We start from the raw sequence: 23,570 nt of genomic DNA on the forward strand, positions 1-23,570 counted from the left end.
GTGTCTGGTGTGTGGGTGTGCATGCAAAGCACCTCCTGATATTGTTCCTTCTTATATACTCCCCTCACTCACTAATTCACCTCCAGTGCTGGGTAGGGTTAAGGCCTTCCCCTGTGGCCTGGATTGCCAGGTTCCCCAGTGGGAGTGTACAGGCAGTTTCTCCCCGCTCACACTCTAGGGACTTATGATTTTCTTCCTGAAAAGTGTAGGCTGCAGCCCGCTGTTTCCTTCAAAGGGTATGTGGTTGTTTTCAGTTTTCCTGTTAAGTTCCTGTGTTGCTTTCTGGAAAAAAAAAGTTTATAGCATGAATCTCTACACATAATTTTGTCTTTCCAAGTGGAAGTTGTGTGCTAACCATGCCTCCAATACACCATCTTGGAAAAAAACTAAAACAACAACAATAACAATAACAACAGCAACAACAAAACCTTATGCTTATTTTATGGATGAAGACAAACTTCGCTGTTTGAAAACATTTGCTGGCTTACCACTGCTTATAGAACAATATCCACATTCCTTGGCTTGATGCACAAGCCTCTTCTATTATTTTCTATTTATTCTCTTGTACCCTTACCCTTTAGGCTTCCTCCAATTTGGACTTATTTATTCAGCAAATATTTGTTGAGCACCCACCATGGACCAGGCACCATGTTGTGCATCAGCATAGAGTGGGGAATCAGAGAACTTTCCGTGTCCTTATGGTGTCCACTCCACTGCTAACACTCTCTTTTCCATAAATTCCCTGGGATTGTGTCTTTGTTCTTTTTGTCCACTGCCTGTAGTGTCTTCCCTTCATCCTCTCATGAGAAAATGATCACTCATTCCTTATGGCTATCTCCTCTGAAGTTATTCTTGATTCTTCCTTCCCCATGTATTTCTATTGTAATTATCAAACTGTATCTTGTATTCTAGCTAGTTTTGAAAACTCGAATTAGTCAAAATACTCAACTATAAACACCCCATCAACAGGGATCATATCTTATCCACCTTTTAATTCTTGCTGCCTGGCACAGTGCCTGGCATGGTGTAGGAATGAAGAAAGATCATTGGACTGATAGGGGCAATGACACAGTCTTCGGCCTCCTGGTCCAGTGATCGACCTCCTCCACATTTTTTTTTCTCATTTGTAGTGAGTAATGTGTCCACCAAGTCCAAGAAAACATCCATTGCCAATGATGTGAAAGTCTTAGAATAGCTTGAATAGAAGTCAGTCTGTGAGAGTTTCCTCACGTTCAATGAATTATTTACTGAGAAACATGGGATTAATTTTACTCTCAATTTTTGAGTGTGTTCATTTGTTAATGTTTATTAATATTTTATTAACTTATTTTGATAGGAAACCTCGGTTATTTTAATTTCTGTTTATTTTTATTTTAAGCTTTCAGGGACTGCTTTGAGGAGAATGAAAGTAACGGATTTTCTTTCTAGAGGGTAAGTGAATATTACGTAGAGAATAATTGCTGAAGTGTATTGCTCATGTGTCTGTAAAATGACCTAGCTATGAATGCAGAATGGATCCTTTTCATTTCAAAAACTGTTGATTGAACTTATTTGCTTTTTGATTGTAGTGACAGCAAAATATATGAATACTAATTACCATGAATTCTATCATTTAAAAAGGTGAGATATTTATTTCTGTTTCAGTCTTGCATTGAGCAAAGGTATGTATTTGTATTAATCAGTTTTCTACTGCTATAACAGGATACCACAGACTGATTAATTTATGAAGAATAGACGTTTATTCTGCTCATGAGTCTAGAGGCTGGAATGTCCAAGAGCATGGTGCTGGCATCTGCTGAAGGCTTTCTTGCTCCATTATAATATGGCAGAAAGGCAAGTGACTACATGAGACAGAAAGAAAGAGAGGGAAAGGCCAAACTCATCATTTTTGTCCTTTTTAGTGTGTTTAATATCTTAGGAATATTTTTAGCAGGTTCCTACTCCTAAGATAACAAACACACTACCTTAGAAACCTACTCCTAAGATAACAAACATACTGCCATATAATGGAATTAATCTCTTGACCTCTTAAAGGCCCCACTTCTCAACAGTGTTACAATGGCAATTAAATTTCAAGCTGAGGTTTGGAGGAAAGATTCAAGCCATAGCAGTCTTCTTGTTGGGTTTTTCCTTGAAAAAGCCATGGTTGAAAATTTACTTTCAACCCTTTGTCAGATGAGTAGATTGCAAAATTTTTCTCCCATTCTGTAGGTTGCCTGTTCACTCTGATGGTAGTTTCTTTTGCTGTGCAGAAGCTCTTTAGTTTAACTAGATCCCATTTGTCAATTTTGGTTTTTGTTGCCATTGCTTTGGTGTTTTAGACATGAAGTCCTTGCCCATGCCTATGTCCTGAATGGCATTGCCTTGGTTTTCTTCTAGGGTTTTTTATGGTTTTAAGTCTAACATATAAGTCTTTAATCCATCTTGAATTAATTTTTGTATAAGGTGTAAGGAAGGGATCCAGTTTCAGCTTTCTACATATGGCTAGCCAGGTTTCCCAGCACCATTTATTAAATAGGGAATCCTTGCCCCATTTCTTGTTTTTGTCAGGTTTGTCAAAGATCAGATGGTTGTAGATGTGTGGTATTATTTCTGAGGGCCCTGTTCTGTTCCATTGGTCTATATCTCTGTTTTAGTACCAGTGCCATGCTGTTTTGGTTACTGTAGCCTTGTAGTATAATTTGAAGTTAGGTAGTGTGATGCCTCCAGCTTTGTTCTTTTGGCTTAGGAAAGAACTCAAAGAAATTTACAAGAAAAAGCAAACAACTCCATCAAAAAGTGGGTGAAGGATATGAACAGACACATCTCAAAAGAAGACATTTGTGCAACCAACAGACACATGAAAAAATGCTCATCATCACTGACCTTCAGAGAAATGCAAATCAAAACCACAATGAGATACCATCTCACACCAGTTAGAATGGCGATCATTAAAAAGTCAGGAAATAGCAGGTGCTGGAGAGGATGTGGAGAAATAGGGACACTTTTACATGTTGGTGGGACTGTAAACTAGTTCAACCATTGTGGAAGACAGTGTGGCAATTCCTCAAGGATCTAGAACTAGAAATACCATTTGACCCAGCCATCCCATTACTGGGTATATACCCAAAGGATTATAAATCATGCTTCTATAAAGACACATGCACATGTATGTTTATTGCAGCTCTATTCACAATAGCAAAGACTTGGAATCAACCCAAATGTCCATCAATGATAGACTGGATTAAGAAACTGTGGCACATATACACCATGGAATACTATGCAGCCATAAAAAAGGATGAGTTCATGTCCTTTGTAAAGACATGGATGAAGCTGGAAACCATCATTCTCAGCAAACTATCGCAAGGACAGAAAACCAAACACCACATATTCTCACTCATAGGTGGGAATTGATCAATGAGAACACTTGGACACAGGAAGGGGAACATCATGCACCGGGGCCTGTCGTGGGGTTGGGGGAGGGGGAAGGGATAGCATTAGGAGATATATTTAATGTAAATGAGTTAACGGGTGCAGCACACCAACATGGCCCAGGTATATATATGTAACAAACCTGCACACTGTGCACATGTACCCTAGAACTTACAGTATAGTAATAAAAAAAAATAGAAAAACAACAAAAAAAGAAAATTTACTTTCAGATGTTATTTCACTGTGAATTACATGGAAGCTTCTTTACTTCCACATATTTAGAATTTTGGGGATTGAAGCTTAAAACTAAAATCATATCTGTATCTGTATATCTCTGTATCTATCTATTAAGATCTATCTATCACCTATTCTAAAAGAATGAGAAGCAGTAGAATGTGTCGTGTTTATTTTTGGCTGTAGTGTATGTTGAATTTGTTCACCAAGTTTTGTTTTATAATCTAGAATTTTGATATAACTCAGTGTTTCTAATTTTTGAGAAATGACAGAAAATGGAATAGATTTCAAAATAGTGAAGCAAATTTCTGGGCAAACTTGATTCTTTCACAAATGAAAAAGGAGAATGAAGTCTGCACACCAGAGACTGGTGTCCTTGAGACTAACATTGGGACTCTAGAATAAATTACTGAAATATAATTACCAATCATTTAGCTAAAGAAAGTGTAATCACTAAAAGATAATAAATATGTGAAACTCATGATTGTCCAATTATTTCACTGACCTGTATCATAGAGTATCTTTACTCTTAAGGTTATGTCTATTGCTCCTATAAGATTGAAATACTGTATAATGGTATGCTACTGCTGTGCTTTCCTTCTCAATGCTGTGTTCATTAAGTCAACTTGGCAGCTTGAAATTGGTCTTGGTGGGAATATTTACACCAGGAAAATCAGCAAATGCTATAAGTCAGATCTTGATTTTTTTGTTGTTGACTGTCTAGACTTAAGAAAGTCATGAAGCCAATGTAAATAATGCAGATAGACACAATAGTATGTTGTGTCTATCGCCATTACACTGTGAATGGCATATACCATTAAGAAAATATTTTTGCAGTATTTGAAAACTATTTGCCAATTCAGCAAATAAATCACTCACATCATTGACAGATAAACAAAGTTCCAACCTAGGTCCCTTCTGTTTTGCTTTTGTCCTTACTTGTTAATATGAATGTAAGTATCAACCAAAATTCATGTCATAAATAAGCTCATTCATTGTTTGCAACCATAGGTTGAATACAGATACAAGATTCAGCAAAAATCAGCAAAAGCATTCTGTGAGAATCAATTGTCTATATGAAATTTACAATAAAAAGTGTGGCATATTTTATTATTATTTGTAAATTTTGAGTTATTATTCCTTATATCAGTAAAATTTGTAATAAGCTTTTATCAATACAATTTTATGTATATGTGTGTGTGTGTATATACACACACACACACACACACACACACACACACACACACACACACATATATATATATATATTTGCCCCTCCCTAAATAGCTGGTTGTTAAACATTTACCAATGCACCATGGCCTAAACTTATCCCTAAATCCCATCCAGCTTATTTTCTCCTGTTGAGATACTGAGTACTATTACCTCAATTATTCTTTCTTTGATTTCCTGTGTAGTGTGTAGAATGCCCTATTATACTTGGGCATATATTTCTCTTCTATAATACTTTACTTTGAGTTTCAGTCACTGGACATCCTATTGGCAACTCTCTGGGAAAACATGTCTTCTCCCTCTCTTTGTGACATGTATTATGGCCTTAGCTTATAGCCCATTATTCTATCATCAGGTCCTGAAAATGGAAATTGATTTTACAGCGCATCTTGTAGCCATTTCACTTCTCACTTTGTCCTTTCTCATCCAGATTACGACTCTCAACTGTAATGATGTTGAAATATATGAAGTCCCGCTTAAGCTTGCAAGTCCTCCAGCTTCCCTCCATGGCCTTCATAGTGCTGTGAGATGTTTTCTAGGCCTCTACGGTGGAGTTCACAGTCTCCACATAAGTCACTAGAAGCAGGGAGAAGGTAACTGTCATGGCCTCCATATTCTCCATAGACGGGTCTGCTACTAGGAGGACATGTCAGGCTTATGAGAACCAAATATCTGTTATGTCAAGGAAGTTGACATTGAAGACTGAGTGCTTTTACTCTAGGCCGAGAAACAGGCTTCTTGGAACCTTCAAGAACTACTCTTCTTGTTATAGAATGTAAAAATAACCACTTCTCCAATAAGTGACAATTCTCCCTGTGTCCCTGTGAAGAAACTGCCTCAGACTATTGTAAGGCCTTATTGCTCCAGTCTCCTCTCATCATCATCTTCTTGGTCATTTTCTTCCACTCACCAACGTCTCCTCAGGCTCCCTGTTGTCAACACTTTCTTGGTTATTTGAAGCTTCAGCTTAGATGTCTCCTCCAAGAAGCCTTCCCTGAGTGCTAGGGCTCCTAGGTACCCCTGCAGCACTCCGCACTCTGAGTGCAGAAGTGGTGGCATTGTGGCATAACTGCCTTACTTCTAAACTGTTTCCCACACTGCTCTGTGACGACTGAGAACATGCTTCTTTTCTCTATGACTTTATCTTCAGCCCCAGTGTAGTGCCTGGTAAAAGGCAGGCGCTCAACATATGTGCACTGAATGAAGCAATGAATGAATCATTGAATGTTTTCTTTCGCATATTATTTCCTTCATTTTCTCTTTAGCTCCTCATTGTGAAAATAAATAGAGAGTCCTTCACTTCTTATGCAGGCAGAGGAACCATTGTGCCGGGAGACCGTTCATATTTGACACATATAGTTGTAATTGCTTATGGTAAAAATTTAAGTGCAACACAGTTCCACCATTTTGTCATCTTATTTTAATGTAAGAACAGAGCCTATTGGAAAGAAGAAATTCACATAAAAATCTGGCATCTATTTTCCAAGTGCCAGAGATGAAGCCTTCATATAGCCTTGGCTTAGCTTTTTATATACCAATAAAGTTATTTTTATCATCTGGTTTGGATTATTACTGGGTTGGAAACAGCTTACTATACTTAGCCGTCTATCAATAAATGCAATCACCAGCTGTGATAAATTAGGATTATAGAAGACTTAGGTGGGAATTTCAAACAATGGTTCCCATTTCTGTATCTTCACTGTACTTTAATGAGCTGGCTTTGTGGCTGACAATTGGACATTACAAACCATTTGCCCTAATCTAAAAGCAACAATTTCTCAAATATGGGAAAACTTATATCAGAATCTCTTGGGATTCTTGATAGTGGGGATTTCTGTCTCTGTCTCAGAAATCCTAACTCAGAATCTTGGAAATACAGCTTAGGAATCTGCATTTTAAGTAAGCATATGTAACAGAAACTGTCAGTGCTCCATCCAGATCCTCATGAATCCTTTAAACTGCTTCTGTGTCCAGCCCCCGACTTTTTGATGTGCTTTTACAATGGACTCTACCTGCCACTTGTCTTCAGCATGAGGGTCGGGGTTGGGAGGAATGTCTGGGAGTTTATCAGCTTCCCATCTCCCTTTTGGCCAACACTAACTGGTGCTGAAGTTTGAAAGCCCTCACCTTAAATAGGAGAAAATATCAGAGGCATAACTTATACTCCAGATATTCCTAAAGGATCAGGCTGAAGATACTCCTATGCCACTTTGCCCAAATCATATCCTTGCTTGTCAGATTTCTTAGAGACAAAGGCGAATGCTGAGATTTTTGTTTATGTGATTTGTTGAGGGAGTTCTCTCAGAATGTGGTTTTGGCTGGAGACTTGCGTCAGCCTGGCTCTATGACAGAGCTCGGGAGGATTAATAACCCCATAGGGTTGGTCTCGGCTCAGTGAGTCATTGCTCATTGTTAGTTGGGGGACAGGGCTGGGCTGGGGAGTGAGGCATATCTTTTTAGGTGAGATTGCTTTCATTAGGTTGAGGGCAGCTGTGAGTCACTGGCAGCTAACACTCAAACACACTCACAGCAGCTGGCTTGTGAAGCAGAATTGAGTGGGCCACTGTGGGTTAATTTTATGTGTCATGTTGGCTAGGCTATGATGCCCAGATATTTGATCAAACACTACTCTTTGCAGTGATGTTACCGTGAAGGTAGCTTTTATGTGTGATTAATCAGTGAACTTTGAATAAAGCAGATTATCCTTCACAATGTGAATGAGCCTTTTCCAGCCAGTTGAAGGCCTTAAGCGAAAATACCAAGGTCTTCTGAGGAAGAAGGAATTCTGCCTCTGGTCTGTCTTCAGAGTTGAGATGGAAACATCAACTCTTCCCTGGGTCTCCAGCCTGCTAGCATGCCCAGAGAATTTTGGATTTGCTAGGCCAACAATCTCGTGAGCTAATTCCTTAAAACAAATCCCTCTCTCACTCTTTGTGTACACACACACACCCTGTTCGTTCTGTTCCTGTTGAAGAACCCTGAATGAATACAGCCACCAACAGCATCTACTACACTTAATTTTTTTCCTCTCCCATACCCTATTTTTCCACTCCTTTACTAGTTCATCCTAGAAGTATTCCTTTAATAAATTACTTGCATGTAAATCCTTGTTTCAGGGTACGTCCTAGAAAACCTGATCTAGGAAAGCGTGCTTAGTAATTCCTTTTTTTTTAAAGTTTTATTTTATGTTCAGAGGTACATGTGCAGGTTTGTTATATAGGTAAACTTGTGTTACAAGGGTTTGTTGTACAGATTTCATCACCCAGGGATTAAACCTAGTATCTATTAGATATTTTTCCTATTTCTCTCCTTCCTCCTACCCTCCACCCTCTGATAGGTCCCAGTATCTGTTGTTCCCCTCTGTGTGTCCATGTGTTCTCATAATTTAGCTCCCACTTATAAGTGAGAACATGCGGTATTTGGTTTTCTGTTCCTGTGTTAGTTTGCTAAGGATAATGGTCTCCAGTTCCATACATGTCCCTGCAAAGAACATGATCTCATTCTTTTTTACAGTTGTGCTGTATTATATGGTGTATATATACCATATTTTCTTTATCCAGTTTACCATTGATGGGTATTTAGGTTGATTACACGTCTTTGCTATTGTGAATAGTGCTGCAATGAACATATGTGTGCATGTGTCTTTATGACAGAATGATTTATATTCCTTTGGGTATATACCCAGTAATGGGATTGCTGGGTAAAATGGTAGCTCTGTTTTTAGCTCTTTGAGGAATTGCCACACTGTTTTCCACAATGGTTGAATAAATTTACACTCCCACCAACAGTGTTATAAGCATTCCTTTTTCTCTGCAACCTTGCCAGCACCTGTTATTTTCTGACCTTTTAATAATAGCTATTTGCTATTTGGACTGATGTGAGATGGTATCTCATTGTGGTTTTGATTTGCATTTCTCTAATGATTAGTGATGTTGAGCTTTTGTTCATATGCTTGTTAGCTGCATGTATGTCTTCCTTTAAAAAATGTCAGTTCATATCCTTTGCCCATTTTTTAATGGGATTTTTTTTTCTTATAAATTTGTTTACGTTCCCTTTAGATGCTGGATATTATACCTTTGTCAGATGAATAGTTTGCAAAGTTTTTCTCCCATCCTGTAGGTTGCCTGTTTACTCTGTTGATAGTTTCTTTTGATATCAGAAGCTCCTTAGTTTAATTAGATCCCATTTGTCAATTTTTGCTTTTGTTGCGATTGCTTTAAGCATCTTCATCATGAAATCTTCGCCCGTTCCTATGTCCAGAATGGTATTGCCTAGGTTGTCTTCCAGGTTTTTTAGTTTTGTGTTTTACATTTAAGTTTTCAATTCATCCTGAGTTAATTTTTGTATATGGCATAAGGAAGGGGTCCAGTTTCAATCTTCTGCATATGGCTAGCCCGTTATCCCAGCACGATTTTATCAAATAGGGAGTCCTTTCCTCATTGCTTGTTTTTGTCAGTTTTGTCAAAGATCAGATGGTTGTAGGTGTGTGGCCTTATTTATGGGCCCTATACTCTGTGACACTGCTCAATAGTCTGTTTTTGTACTAGTACCATGCTGCTTTGGTTACTGTGATCCTGTAGTATAGTTTAAAGTCACATAGCATGATGCTTCCAGCTTTGTTCTTTTTGTTTAGGATTGCTTTGGCTATTTGGGCACTTTTTTGGTTCCATATGAATTTTAAAATAGTTTTTTCCTAGTTCTGTGAAGAATATCATTGGTAGTTTGATAGGAATGACATTGAATCTGTAGGTTGCATTGGGAAATATGACCATTATAACAAGATTGATTCTTCCTATCCATGAGCATGGAATATTTTTCCATTTGTTTGTGTCATTTCCAATTTCTTTGAACAGTGTTTTGCAGTTCTCCTTGTAGAGATCTTTCACCTTCTTGGTTAGCTGTATTCCTAGGTATTTCATTCTTTTTGTGGTAATTGTGAATGAGATTGCATTCCTGATTTGGCTCTCAGTTTGACTGTTGTTGGTATACAAGAATGCTAATAGTTTTTGCATATTGATTTGATATTCTGAAACTTTGCTGAAGGTTATTAGCGTAGAAGCTTTTAGGCTGAGATGATGGGCTTTTCTGGATGTAGGATCATGTCATCTGCAAACAGGGATAGTCTGACTTCCTTGACTTTATTTCTTTTGCCTGATTTCTCTGGCCAGGACTTCCAGTACTATGTTGAATAGGAGTGGTGAGAAAGGGCATACTCATATTATGCCAGTTTTCAAGGGGAATGCTTCCAGCTTTTTCCCATTCAGTATGATGTTGGCTGGGGTTTGTCAGAGATGGCTCTTATTATTTTGAGGTATGTTCCTTCAATATCTAGTTTATTGAGAGTTTTTAATGTGAAGTCATGCTGAATTTTATCAAAAGTCTCTACATGTTTTGAGATAATCATGTGATTTTTGTCTTCAGTTTTATTTAAATCATGATTCACCTTTATTGACCTGCATAGGTTGAACCAACCTTATATCCCAGGGATAAAGCATATTTGACTACAATAAGCTTTTAGATGTGCTGCTGGATTTGATTTGCTGTATTTTGTTGAGGATTTTTGCATCTATGTTCATCAAGAATATTGGTGTGAAGTTTTCTTTTTGTGTGTGTCTCTGCCAGGTTTTGGTATCAGGATGATGCTGGCCTCATAGAATGAATTAGGGAGGAGTTCCCTGCTCCTCAATATTTTGGAGTAGTTTCAGTAGGAATGGTCCCATCTCTTTGTACATCTGGTAGAATCTGGCTGTGAATCTGTCTGGTCCTAGGCCTTTTTTTTTTTTTTTTTTTTTTTTGGTTGGTAAACTACTTATTACTGATTCAGTTTTGGAGCCCATTATTGGTCTGTTTAGGGATTCAATTTCTTTCTGGCTCAGTCTTGGGAGAGTGTATGTGTTTAGGAATTTATCAATTTCATCTAGATCTTCTAGTTTGTGTGCCTAGAGGTATTGATAATAGTCTCTGATGGTTATTTGTATTTCTGTGGAGTCAGTGGCAGTATCCCCTTTGTCATTTCTAATTGTGTCTGTGTAGATCTTCTCTCTTTTCTTCTTTATTAGTCTAGTTAGTGGTCTATCTATTTTATTATTATTTTTAAAGAAACCAACTCCTGAGTTTGTGGATCTTTTGATTTGTGTGTGTGTGTGTGTGTGTGTGTGTGTGTGTGTGTCTCAATCTCCTTCAGTTCAGCTCTGATTTTGATTATTTCTTGTCTTCTGTTAGCTTTGGGGTTGGTTTGCTCTTTGTTCTCTAGTTACAGTATGTGCCGTATGGTAATGAGGAAAACATATAATCTGTTGTTTTTGGGTGGAGAGTTCTGTAGCTGTCTATGAGGTCCATTTGATCCAGTGCTGAGTTCAGGTCCTGAATATCATTGTTAATTTTCTGCCTCAATGCTCTAATACTGTCAGTGGTGCATTGAAGTCCTCCACTATTTTTTTTTTTTCATCTATGTTTCTTTGAAGGTCTCTAAGAACTTGCTTTATAAATCTTTGTGCTCCTGCATTGGGTGAATATATATTTAGCATAGTTAGGTCTTCTTATTGAATTCAACTTTTTACCATTATGTAATGCCCTTCTTTGTCTTTTTTGATCTTTGTCAGTTTAAAGTCTGTTTTGTCTGAAATTATTATTGCAACCTCTGCTTTTTCTGTTTTCCATTTGCTTGGTAGATTTTTCTCCATTCCTTTAAGTCTATAGGTGTCATTGCATGTGGGATGAGTCTCTTGAAGACAGTATATCAATGGGTTTTGGTTCTTTATCCAGCTTGCCATTCTGTGTCTTTTAACTGGGGGCACTTAGCCCATTTACATTCAAGGTTAGTAGTGATATGTGTGAATTTGATCCTATCATCATGATGTCAGCTGGATATTATGCAGACTTGTTTAGGTGGTTGCTTTATAGTGTCACTGGTCTGTGTACTTAAGTGTGTTTTTGCAGTGGCTGATAATAGTCTTTTCTGTCCATATTTAGAGCTTCCTTCAGGAACTCTTGTAAGGCAAGTCTGGTGGTAATGAAATCCCTTAGCATTTGTTTGTCTGAAAAGGATCTTATTTCTCATTTTCTTATGAAGTTTAGTTTGGCCAGATATAAAATTCTTGGTTGGAATTCCTTTTCTTTAAGAATATTGAATATTGGCTGTGAATCTCTTCTGGCTGGTAGTGTTTCTGCTGAGAAGTCTGCTGTTTGCCTGATGGGCTTCCCTTTGTAAATGACCTGCCCTTTCTCTCTGGCTGTCTTTAATATTTTTTAATTCATTCCAACCTTGGAGAATCTGATGATTATGTGTCTTGAGGATGATTTTCTTGTGCAGTATCTTACTGAGGTTCTCTGCATTTCCTCAATTGGAATGTTGGCTTCTCTAGCTAGATTGGGGAAGTTCTCATGGACAATATTCTGAAATATGTTTTTCAAGTTGCTTACAGTCTCATCTCTTTCAGGGACAACAATGAGTCATAGATTTCGTCTTTTTACATAATCCCATATTCCTCGGAGGTTTTGTTTTTTCCTTTTCATTCTCTTTTCTCTATTCTTGCCTGCATGTCTTATTTCAGAAAACCGGTCTGAGCTTTGAGATTCTTTTCTCAGCTTGGTTAGTCTGCTATTAATACTTGTGATTACATTATGAAATTCTGTCAGTGGATTTTTCAGCTCAATCAAGTCAGTTATATTCTTTTCTACACTGGCTATTTTGTTTGTCAGCTCTTGTATCGTTTTATTGTGATTCTCAACTTTCTTAGATTAGGTTCAGTCTACCCCTGCATCTCAAAGGCCTTAATTCCTATCAATATTCTGAATTATATTTCTGTCATTTTAGCTATCTCAGCCTGGTTCAGAACACTTGCTGGGGAGATAGTGTGGTGGTTTGGAGGAAAGAAGGCACTTTGGCTTTTTGAGTTGTTAGAGTTCTTGCACTGGTTCTTCCTCATCTTTGTGGGCTGATGTTTCTTCAGTCTTTGAAGTTAGTGACATTTGAATGGATTTTTTTCTTTTATACTATTTGATGACCTTGAGTGTTTAATTGTGGTATATGCAGGGGGAGTGTTAAGCCAGCTGGCTTCACTTCTGGAAAATTTTATGGGGCCAACACTCAGCTCCCAACTCCTGGATGGCATGCTCTAATTCTGTTTTTTTTTTTTTTTTTTTCTTCTTATTGGGCCCTGACTTTGTTCTCTGGCTACTTGAGGCTAGAAATCCACTGTACTGTGAGGGGGCAGAGGTGCTCCCAGACCACTAGTCACTATACTCTTATGGGTAGTGGCAGCCAAGCATTTCGTAGTGTGGTGGCAGTGGGTCTGTCCTTGTTCCCATGTGTCAGCAGCAGCAGCAGCAGCAGCAGCAGCAGCAGCAGTGGCAGCATGGTGGGATGCATGTTTGTCAGTTGTGGCATGTTGCTAGTGGGTGCCTGGGTACCTCCCTCCCTTTGAGTGTTCACCGCAGTGGTGGAGGCAGTGAGGCTGGGGGTGGGGTGCTGGGCCCCTGCTGACAACTGTCACACTGGTGGTGGTATTAGCCAGGAACAGGGTGCTGCTAGGCCAGGTCTGTGTGTGCTCTCTGTGTATGGCAGACAGTCGTGGTTGCTCGGGGAAGGGCAGGGTCTGCTGTTCTCTGTGCCAACTTTCACTCCTGCAGCAGTGTTGGTGCTACAGCAGGTGCTGGTGGAGGTAGGGCCAGCTCCCTCTGTGCCTAGCTAGGCTCTGACTGCAATGGTAATCTGGCAGGTGGACAGGGGTGGCGTGCATTCCCACTGCAGCAGTGGAAGGACACTAGCGGGACAAGGAAGACAAAACCTGCCTGTGCACACATGTGCCAGCAAAGTGATGTGGGGGTTACTGTGAGCCCAGCAGAAAGCTGCAGTGTGGGGAGGCAGCAGGCAAACTGGTGCATGGCCATGGGGGCCACCTCGCTGGAGCTCTCTGCCAGTCAGGCACAGTCTGCCTGTGCAGGAAATATGATGTGGGTCTGCAGGACACCCAAGGCTGCCCTGCAAGCAGGCATGGCCACAGCATGCCTGGTCATTCTTATCCACGCTAAAATCTGAGGAACACTGCTTTAAAGGTTGTATCAAGTAGTTACTGCTCAGGAACACAACTGCCCCCAAACTGCAGTGACCTAAAGAAATAATCTGTATTGGTTTTCATGAGGTTTTAGGTCAACTGGTTATATGATCTAGACTGGGCTCAAAGGAAGGGGACGGTGGCTTTGCCTAAGATCTCTCATTTTCTCTGTGGATCTGCAGACTAGCCCAGGAATGTTCTTCTTATGGTAATAATGGTAGAGAGAGAAGAAAGCAGGTAGAAATATGCAAGTGTTTAGCCTTTTTCCTGTTCAGAGAAAAGTGGGGACTCACAAACCTTTTCACAACCTGAGCACAGTCTACCTCTTTGAGTTCAGGCTGGCGGTGCTTCTACCAACACATTTCTCTATATGTTTGTGGGTTTTCTATGTATTTCATTTGCATTCACACTATGTGACAGAGGCCATACCAACAATTTTTTTAGTTAGTTTTACGTCTCTAGACTTAATTACTCCTATTTTGGGCATGACTGGTTGCTGTGGGATCATCCTCCCTTAGCTTTATGGAAGCCCTTCTGTGCAGCTGAGAAAATGCCTTATTTCTTACAGATGTCTTAAGGGATGTACAATCAAACTCTTACTTTAATCTTTACTTTGAGGGCATGTCTTACTGAAGCTCCCTTAATCTTTGTCCCCAGGAATTTTCTTAATTTGAGAATCTTTTACTGGTTGAAAAGTCTAAATATGAGAATGCATTTTACTTTGCAGAGTAACAGCTTCCTGCATTTCTGAGCCATGTTCCCTCTCAGTTCTGTTTGCAAATTTGCTAGTTCATGCTTGAGTTCATCTCTCTCTTATAGTAATTTTTGATCATAGACAGCTAAAAACAAGCTGATGCTTCTGATATTCTGTCTGAAGATTTACTTGGACAAATTCAGAAGTTTATTAAATACATTTTCTATCTTCGAAGTTACCATAAATGACAGTTCAGCCAAATAATTCACATCTATTTAATGCAAGCCTCCTGTAAGTTTTCTTACTATGTCTCTAGCCTCGATAAGTTTTCTCACCATTTTCCCAGCTTTCTTTAACACTTTTCTTGCCATTTTCTCAGTCTCATGCACCATCTAGTTCTAAAGCCAGTGTCTCATAATTTAAGTTTTTGTTACAGCAGCATCCACTTTCCAGCACCAATTTCTGTATCACTTCACTATTGCTGTAACAAACTATCCCTAAACTCAATGCCTAAAATAACAATCAGGCCAGGCATGGTGGCTCACGTCTGTAATCCCAGCACGTTGGGAGGCTGACCGAGGCAGGTGGATCGCTTGAGCCTGGGAGTTCAAGACCAGCTTGAGCAACATGGGGAAACCATGTCTCTACAACAAATACAAAAATCAGCTGGGCTGGTGGTGCATGCCTGTAGTCCAAGCTACTAAAGATGGTGAGATGGTAGGATCACCTGAACCCGAGAAGTCAAGGTTGCAGTGAGCTGTCAAAATGCCACTGCACTCCAGCCTGGATGACAGAGCAAGACCTCCTTCTCAAGAAATAAAATAAAATAAAATAAATGTAGTCATTTATTATGTTTTAATAGCAGATGGCTCTGATCTACAGGATAAGAGAATGGATACAGAGGGGTGTGTAGTATTGCTATTAACACAATCGACCACAAAGATTAAGACTTTTTACCTTAGAGTGGTAGAGAATATGTTTTTATTTGTCTGTTGGATAATGATATTATTTTCTCTTCACACTTAAAAAATGCTTTGATAAAACTGTACTGTTTTCTTCCAAAAAAAATCAATAACAGGTTTTTAAGTCTGCAAAAAAAATCAGTAAATGAAGGAAGCTGCCACTTTAAAGTTGCAAATCCAAGTTTGAAGCAACCAAGATTTCTACAAGCTCTCACTTCAAAGGGTAGAGAACCAAGCAGAGCAGCTTGATAGAAGAAAATCTTCTCTTTACTGGCAGAGTCACTCTAGGAGCCAATATATTTTCTGTCTTCCAAGGCCCATGGAAGGAACATATAGAGCTTTGAAGTCAGTTGAACTCAAGTCTTTGGGGAAAATTACTCAATAAGGCAGAGGGTGAGAATGCAAAAACTGGACATGTGGGAAGAGCTGCAGACCAGTATGACCTTAGGACCTGGGGCACTGGAGCACTTCTGTATGCCTGCAGGGAGCCTGCAGTTTGCCACATTCTGCTGTGACTTTATTTTGACAGTACTTATCAAAGATACATTCTCTTGTTTAGGTATATCTCCTCTACATACAGGGCTCTTCCTTGCTTCCCCTTACAAAGGCTGTTTCTCTCATTGAAATTAGCATTTAATTACTCTTTCATTCAACAAACATGTGAGCAAGTGAAAGAATGTCTGTTGAGGACTCCATCCTTTGGTGCTTTGTGAAAAAGAAAGGAAAGGTTGGGTTCATAATAGCAAGAAGCGTAATAAGTATAATCTACATGACTGAATTAAAAAATCTTGCCCTGCATATTAATTTTGTAAATACGGTAATCAGCTAATATTTGCATACTATGAAATGTTTTTACCAACATATGAGTGGAAAACAAATATGCTCCATTCTTTGTAATGTAGTGAATTAGGGAAGACTAATTGCTGCAGCAAAACTTCCCCAAACTCAGGGGTTTAACATGATCAGAATTTATTTCTTACTCATAACAGAGTCTCATGTGGATGGGAGACACTACTCCAGGAGGTCATTCAAGAATCTGGGCTCCTTCCATCTCGATGCTTCCCCATATTATATTATATAGCTCCTTGTAGTTCACCCTATTCACCTGTCTGATGGTGACAAAGAACATGATGGTTTTCAAATGAGCACATATTATTTGTGGCGTTTCTATGTGTGCATACCTCATACGCACTTGAGGAAATTGAACCTTATTTCCTTGCCTTTTAGTGTCGATTACTTAGTGACTTGCCTCTACTGAATAGAAAAAAAATGGAAGAATAATCTTTGGAGACTAGATCCTAAAAAGCTTCCTGCTTTCTCTCTCTCTCTCTCTCTCCACCCTCTTTGTTTCAGGTTGCTAACTTTGGAGGAAGCCAGCTGCCATGTCACAAGAAGATTCAGGAAGCCATGTGGGGAGGCCCACATCATGAGGAACTGAGGTCTTTGCCAATTACCAGCAAGGAAATGAGGCCTCCTTCCAACAGCCATGTGAGTATCCTACCTTGGAAGTGGACCCTCTAACTTCAATCAGCCTTCAAACAACTGCAGCCCCAGTTGATGACTTGACTGCAACCTTAGGAGACACCCTGAGTCAAAAACATTTAGGAAAAACCCTCCCAGATTCCTATTGGAAATTGTGTAAGATAATAAATATTTATTGTTTTAAGCTGCTAAATGTTAGGGTGATTTGTTATATAAAAGTAGATAACTAATACAGAGAATGAAGTATTACATTTGGGAGGATTTTATGATTCAGGGCCTGCAAGAAGCCTAACCTGCTTCCTACTCCATTGTACTGATGAGAGCTGAGGCACATAGTCACACCGAAGAAGCTAACTGTAAGAGCAGCTGGGAAATACAGTCTCGTCAAGTGCCCAGGAGGAAGGAAACAGTTTGATAAATAGCTGGCCAGTCTTGACCACATTCAGTGAATTTATATTTGGGAATGTTTGGACCACAAGAAGCTGGTGACTGTTTATTCCAATTCAGACAAGATTCTTAGAGGAAATAGGTAAAGTCTTTGATATAGTCTGTCTTTGAGAATGATGCCAAAAATGGCTGGAGTTTGTCTATGGCTTTGGTTTGTCTAATTTAGTAATGCTGTCATAACAACAACAGCAGCAGCAGCAGCACTACCAACAACTAACATTCACTGAACACCCAGGCATTGTAAGAAGCATTCAATTAATCATCACAACAACAGAGTGAGGTAGGTACAATTGTTCAGTTTTACAAATGGGGACAATGAGACACAGAGAGGTTAAACAACATGTTCAATGTCTCAGGAACATCTGTGTAAGCCAAAGATCCTGCTCTTTAGTCTAAGTCTGTATTTCTTTAGGGCACTGGATTTACTCACCTGTAAGAAAATCAGCAGGGTTAGCAGAGGGTTGAAAGCAGAGATTTAGCTGCTCCAGGCCTCTTTTCAGTGGATGGTACAGGAGGAGCCCTGACCTGCCCTCCAGTGTGGAGAAATGTGGGTTGGGGATGCCCTTCACTGTGGGAAGTACCTTGAAGATGCTTTAGGCACAGGTGTCATCCTACCAGAGGTAGGAATACATAAGGTAGAGCAGTAAAACTCCAATTTGGCTAAATAAATTTATGTTTGTTTTTCTTTAGCACAACTCTAGATAGGTGTGCTTCAGTTTCTTCTTCTGTATACTAGAAATAAAAATGCCTACATATGGGCTTGTTATATGACAAGCTTGAATGACATGATATATGCAAAAACATCTGGAATATTTCTGGGTCTAAAACCAAAATTTTTTGGGGGGTATACCAATGCCATTATATTCTAGAGAATAGAGGCCATATCTTATTTGTCATTATATCCTAAGTGCCTAGCACAGTATCTTGCACAAAGTGATTGCACAATACTTTTTTGTTGAAGGTACACATGAATAAATGATACAATCATTTCTTTTTCATTCTTTTTGGGAAGGAGGAGCACAGTCTGAGATGTGCAGTCTAATCATCATCTGTTCCATTTGGGGGCTGCTTAAGAGTTCAAAAAGTGCTTCCACAAACAATATCCTATGCCAGTGTCCCAGCAGGACATCACCTTTGCCTGCTCCTGGAGCAGTGGGAGGCAACCTTATTAAAGTATTTTGTCCAATTCAAGATGGAATAAAGTCTAACAAACTTAGTGAGTGCTCAGAGGAGAGCAATAAAAATGGATTAAATAGACCTTCTAAAGAAAGGTTAAGAGAATTGAGATTACTTCAGCTACAGTGGCTGATGGAGGGAATAATAAATTTTCAAGAAACAAAAGAATATCTTGCAAAACTTGGTGGTTAGCAGTGGGCTGTTTCCCTGGAGGGCAGAAGAGAAAGTAGTTTGATGACTTTCCTGTTTGACGTTAACAAGCAGCCTCTCTTGCCCTCTCTACCCATGGAATTATAGCAGTCACTTGCTCTCTGAAAAATCTTTATTGCATTAGGACATCCTCTCCAAAGTGTTGTGCCTCTCAGTACTGTGAGGTCACTGGGGCAAAGCAGAAAAAAGACTTATTAACTAAAAGGTTAGAATGTATTCATCTCTTGACTTGGCACTTTGAAAGGAGAGGACCATGAACCCAATTAACCAGAGGCTCCAAAGACGTTTATAGACCTCCCTTCTTTGACTTCCTAAGACTTCTAAGGTAGAATTCTTATAAATCTGCTACATTCCATAATATGTGAGTGAACGGCATACTCACTTCACTCTTGCTCAATTACCCCATAAACTTTATGGATATGGGAAGGTTTCCTGGGAGAATGAGAGCTTGGAAATGGGTATTAGCAGTGCCACTAAATCTATGGTGTTACTTGCTGAGCCCTGAAGTTAACTTACATTATCTTTATATAGCTTATAACCTAACAGATGTTTATTGAGTGCTTTCTATGTGCCAGGCATTGTGTTAAGCACAAGGTATACAATGGTGAAGTGTATGTATGTGGCCCTTGCCAATATAAGGCCCTAACACAGGACCTACAGGCCAGTGAGGGATACAGACAGATCAAGAGGCAACCAAAATATAGTGAGATATGTGCTATATAAGATCATAACAGAAACCAACCCAACCCAGAGTTAAGGGGTCAGGGAAAGCTTTTTGGATAATATGATGTCTAAGTGATCCATGAAAGATGAATAAACATTATCAATTATCATTAATTCCTTCTTTGGCCACACTATTAGTTTAGATATCTCTTATTTTGGAAATAGATGTCATGACCTAACTCACTCAGTCACATTCCCTCTCCTCCCCAATTATTATTTTTCATCTTATTTTAAAGTTATTGACAGCATCATCTAGCCATCATTTGCATGATTTAGGGGGAAGAAAGTGTCCAGGTGTAGTTAACTCAGGTGAGGGTAATACATACAGGTAGCACAAGTGTTATTGCAGTTCTGTTCATGAGGATCATCTAGAAAAGGATCTCTATTCATTTGAACTAGAGAGAGCAGAAGCCCCACTAACATCTGTTTGTACAGGAAGCCTCAGGAACATCCGTTTGTACAGGAAGCCCCACGAACATCCGTTTGTACAGGAAGCCCCAGGAACATCCGTTTGTACAGGAAGCCCCAGGAACATCCGTTTGTACAGGAAGCCCCACGAACATCCGTTTGTACAGGAAGCCAGGGCACTTTCCTGGTATTGGTGCACCATTACGGTTTTTATTATTTTTTATTTATTAATAATCTGAATGAGGCCACCATGTAATGATAAAACTTATTAGAATTAAATTTGAGCTGCTCAGTGTTAAATAATTAATTACAATCAGCCTCGTAGCAAAATACAAAGGAGCAACTGCCCAACTCAAGTGTTTCTCTCCTTTCTTGGGACAGTGCCCACACCGAGGGATGGACTTTGGTGGCTGTGTATCTACACTGGCTACAGCTGGCTGATCCAGGGCTAGATTCCTGGCCCAATTTGGGCCAATTGGATGACATCGTAGGAATTTTTGAATTGGTACAAGAAAAAATGTGAATTATTCTCTCTTGGTGGTGGCCATTGCAAGATATATTCTTGGGCACTGATAATGGCTATGTGCCTTCCTCTGGTTTGCAGTAGGAGGATGTGAAGAGAGAGACCCAGCCAAAACTAGAGAGAGGGAGAGAGGAGAGGAAAGGGGGGAGAGAGAAAGAGAGAGAGAGAGAAAGAAAGAGAGTGGGAGCATGCATTGTAATGGCATCTATTTCTCTGGCTTTCACAATTCCCAAGGCCCAGTTATTTCTGCACCTGTGCTGCAGTTTGGTGATGTGAGAAAGATCAGTGCTCTTTTAATAAATTCCTTTTGTTCTGCCTAAGCTACATCAAGATGGGATTTTGTCTCCTGCAACCAAGAGTCCTAATGAAGATAGGCCTGCAGTATAGAGATAGAAACCTGCTTATTCACCACGTGGTGGCAGATGGTTATGGGACAAAGCATAAAACTCACTGGTCTCCTCCTTTGTGAGCTTGCATATCAGGACATCTCTTGAGGCACAGAGAATTTTAGGAGGATGACAATTTGGCTCAGATCCCAAGGTTCTATTCTACACCTGCATTTGCAACCTCCATACCATGTTGCAGGCTTCTAGCCCATCAGCTCCCATTGCTGTTTCCAGAGGGTCCACTAGGTGGGAGGTCTTGTGCAGCAGCTGCCCCCACCAGCTTCTGGAGTAGGACAGAACCAGGTTGGGATTTTAGATTTACTTCTGTGGGTAGCTGTGTAGCTTTAGGCAAATTACTCCTTTGAGCCTTGGTTTTCTCTTCTATAAAATGGAAGCCTATGCCAGAAGCAGTGGCTCACGCCGGTAATCACAGCACTTTCGGAGGCTGAGGCAGGTAGATCACTTGAGCCCAGCAGTTTGAGACCAGCCTGGGTAACATGGCGAACCCCTGTCATTACAAAAATAATAATAATAAATTAGCTGGGCACAATGGTGTGCACCTGTAGTCCCAGCTACTCAGGAGGCTGAGGTGTGAGAATCACCTGAGCCTGGGGAGTTAGAGGCTGCAGTGAGCCGTGATAATCACGTCACTGCTCTCTAGCCTGGGCAACAGAGCAAGACTCTGTCTGGAAAACAGTAATCATTGGGTGTTATTAGGATTAAAGGAGGCATTATGTGTAAATTATTAGGCAGAACGGTTGGCACATAATAAGTGCTCAATAAATATTAGCAATCATTTTAATACAAACCAAGTCTACAAATAGGAAAGGATTGTATTTTCCCCCTCAATTGTTATAAGGCAATGGATGAGGTCAATTTTTAAGATGCATAGAATTACTCTAATCCTGCTACAAAATAATGCAGGGACAGTGCTTTAATGCCTCAGAAGAGACCTAAACAATATAAGAGCAAATTATGATTGAATTTCTGCTTGTGACATAATCTGACAGTTTTCGTTCTTCCCACTCCCCAGTTGGAAAAAACTGCAACAAAAAACTGAAACTATGCAGTGGACTTACTATATTATGCCTCACTTCTTCCTGAAATCCCATAGACCCTCTCCAGGGGGTTTAATTACTTGAACTATCCAAAGAAACTAATTATAACAACCCAATGTTGCCCTGAAGTTGCATTTATGCTCAACAAAAAAGGTCATAAAATCTTCTCTGCTAGGCTGAGGCAGGAAATGGCGTGAACCTGGGAGGCGGAGCTTGCAGTGAGCTGACATCGCGCCACTGCACTACAGCCTGGGGACAGAGTGAGACTCTGTCTCAAAAAACAAACAAAAAATAAACACAAATCTTCTCTACTCATAGCTCCTGTTTATTTTTTCACAGTTTGAAGTAAATAAAGTTGGTTTTAAGAAGAGTTTAAGGTCAGCCAAATTTGTTTCTGGCAGTTTTTATTTTATTTCTTTTCTCTGAGGTCCCTCTCTGCCCTTATACCTGCAAATTTCTCTCCTTTTGCCACTCCCCCACAAAATTAATAAAATATTTGAGGCAATATAATTGTTTACAGTGCTTTAGAGTCAGACATGTCTAAATTTCAATTTCAGCTCCAAATTGGTGGCAATAACGTGCACCTCTTTTATGAGCACATATGTGTTCAATAAATGAGCATTATTGACAATTATTATTGAAACTAATTTATATTAAAACATCAAAGTAATGGTTCTTGAAATATGGTCTGGAATAACTTTCATCAGAACAACCTGGAGCTGTTACAAAAATGTCAATTCCTAGGTCTCATTCCGAAGCTACCTACCTCTGGGAGTGAGACCCAGGAATCTGCATTTCTTAACAAGCTCCTAGTTAGTTCTTACGCACATTAAATTTTGTGAGTCACTGAGATTATACTTGAAGATGACAGAAGTAAAGTCAACGTGTTACATTTCTCAGTCGTATTTATATTTTGGCCTGACTTATACCAGTGGGGTAAAAGAACTTGGTACTATGTCACAGCCATCAATAAGCAGTAGTAGAAAGGCTTTTCTGAACTCCAGGGGTGCTTAGTCTCTGAAAATCACATTGAATCCACATCTAAGGCTGACTCCAAGGGTCATTATGCTTTTGCTGTTTGAACACTTAGCTTCTTAGGTGTACTAAACTGTGGATGGTACTGACCCACCTTGGGCATTTTGGGCATTTGGAGTGTGAAGGGCTTTTCCGGTTACAACGAGTGAGTGTGTCCAGAGGTGCAAATGTCCTGCCTTGCATAAGGTAGTTCTGCACAGTGAAAAAGTGTCCTGCCTCGGAAACCCTAATATTTCTGCTGAGGGCCAAGGCAAAAGGAGCTGCTTTCTATCACTGCTCATCTGTGAAAGTGGAGGCACATTTCCCAGAGCACCTAGTAATAGAAGACCCGTGACAGATCCCCAGGCTTTGGTCTGCTGTGCTATGTGAGACCTGTCCTGCTCCTGCACAGAAATGTCTCCAGCCCTTCCTTGCCTGGATACCTTCCACCTGCAGATAACGCCTTTCTTCTGCATTATAATACATGATGCTGCAGCTGGAATTGTCTTCAAAGCAGAGGCAGATGACCATAAAGCTAATGAAGCTTGAGCTTCCG

At 39.7% G+C, this 23,570-nt stretch overlaps 1 long non-coding RNA gene across 1 annotated transcript; it reads left to right on the top strand.

The window, feature by feature from the left end:
* Window positions 1-1,301: 1,301 nt before the first annotated feature.
* LOC135965152 (uncharacterized) lies at window positions 1,302-17,262 on the top strand. The gene is made up of 2 exons (XR_010578020.1): window positions 1,302-1,431; window positions 16,941-17,262. It is a non-coding gene; the product is annotated as an uncharacterized lncRNA (long non-coding RNA).
* The last annotated feature ends 6,308 nt before the right edge of the window (window positions 17,263-23,570 follow it).

Source organism: Macaca fascicularis, chromosome 9 (genome assembly GCF_037993035.2).
Source record: "Macaca fascicularis isolate 582-1 chromosome 9, T2T-MFA8v1.1".
In the NCBI taxonomy this organism is placed as follows: domain Eukaryota; kingdom Metazoa; phylum Chordata; class Mammalia; order Primates; family Cercopithecidae; genus Macaca; species Macaca fascicularis.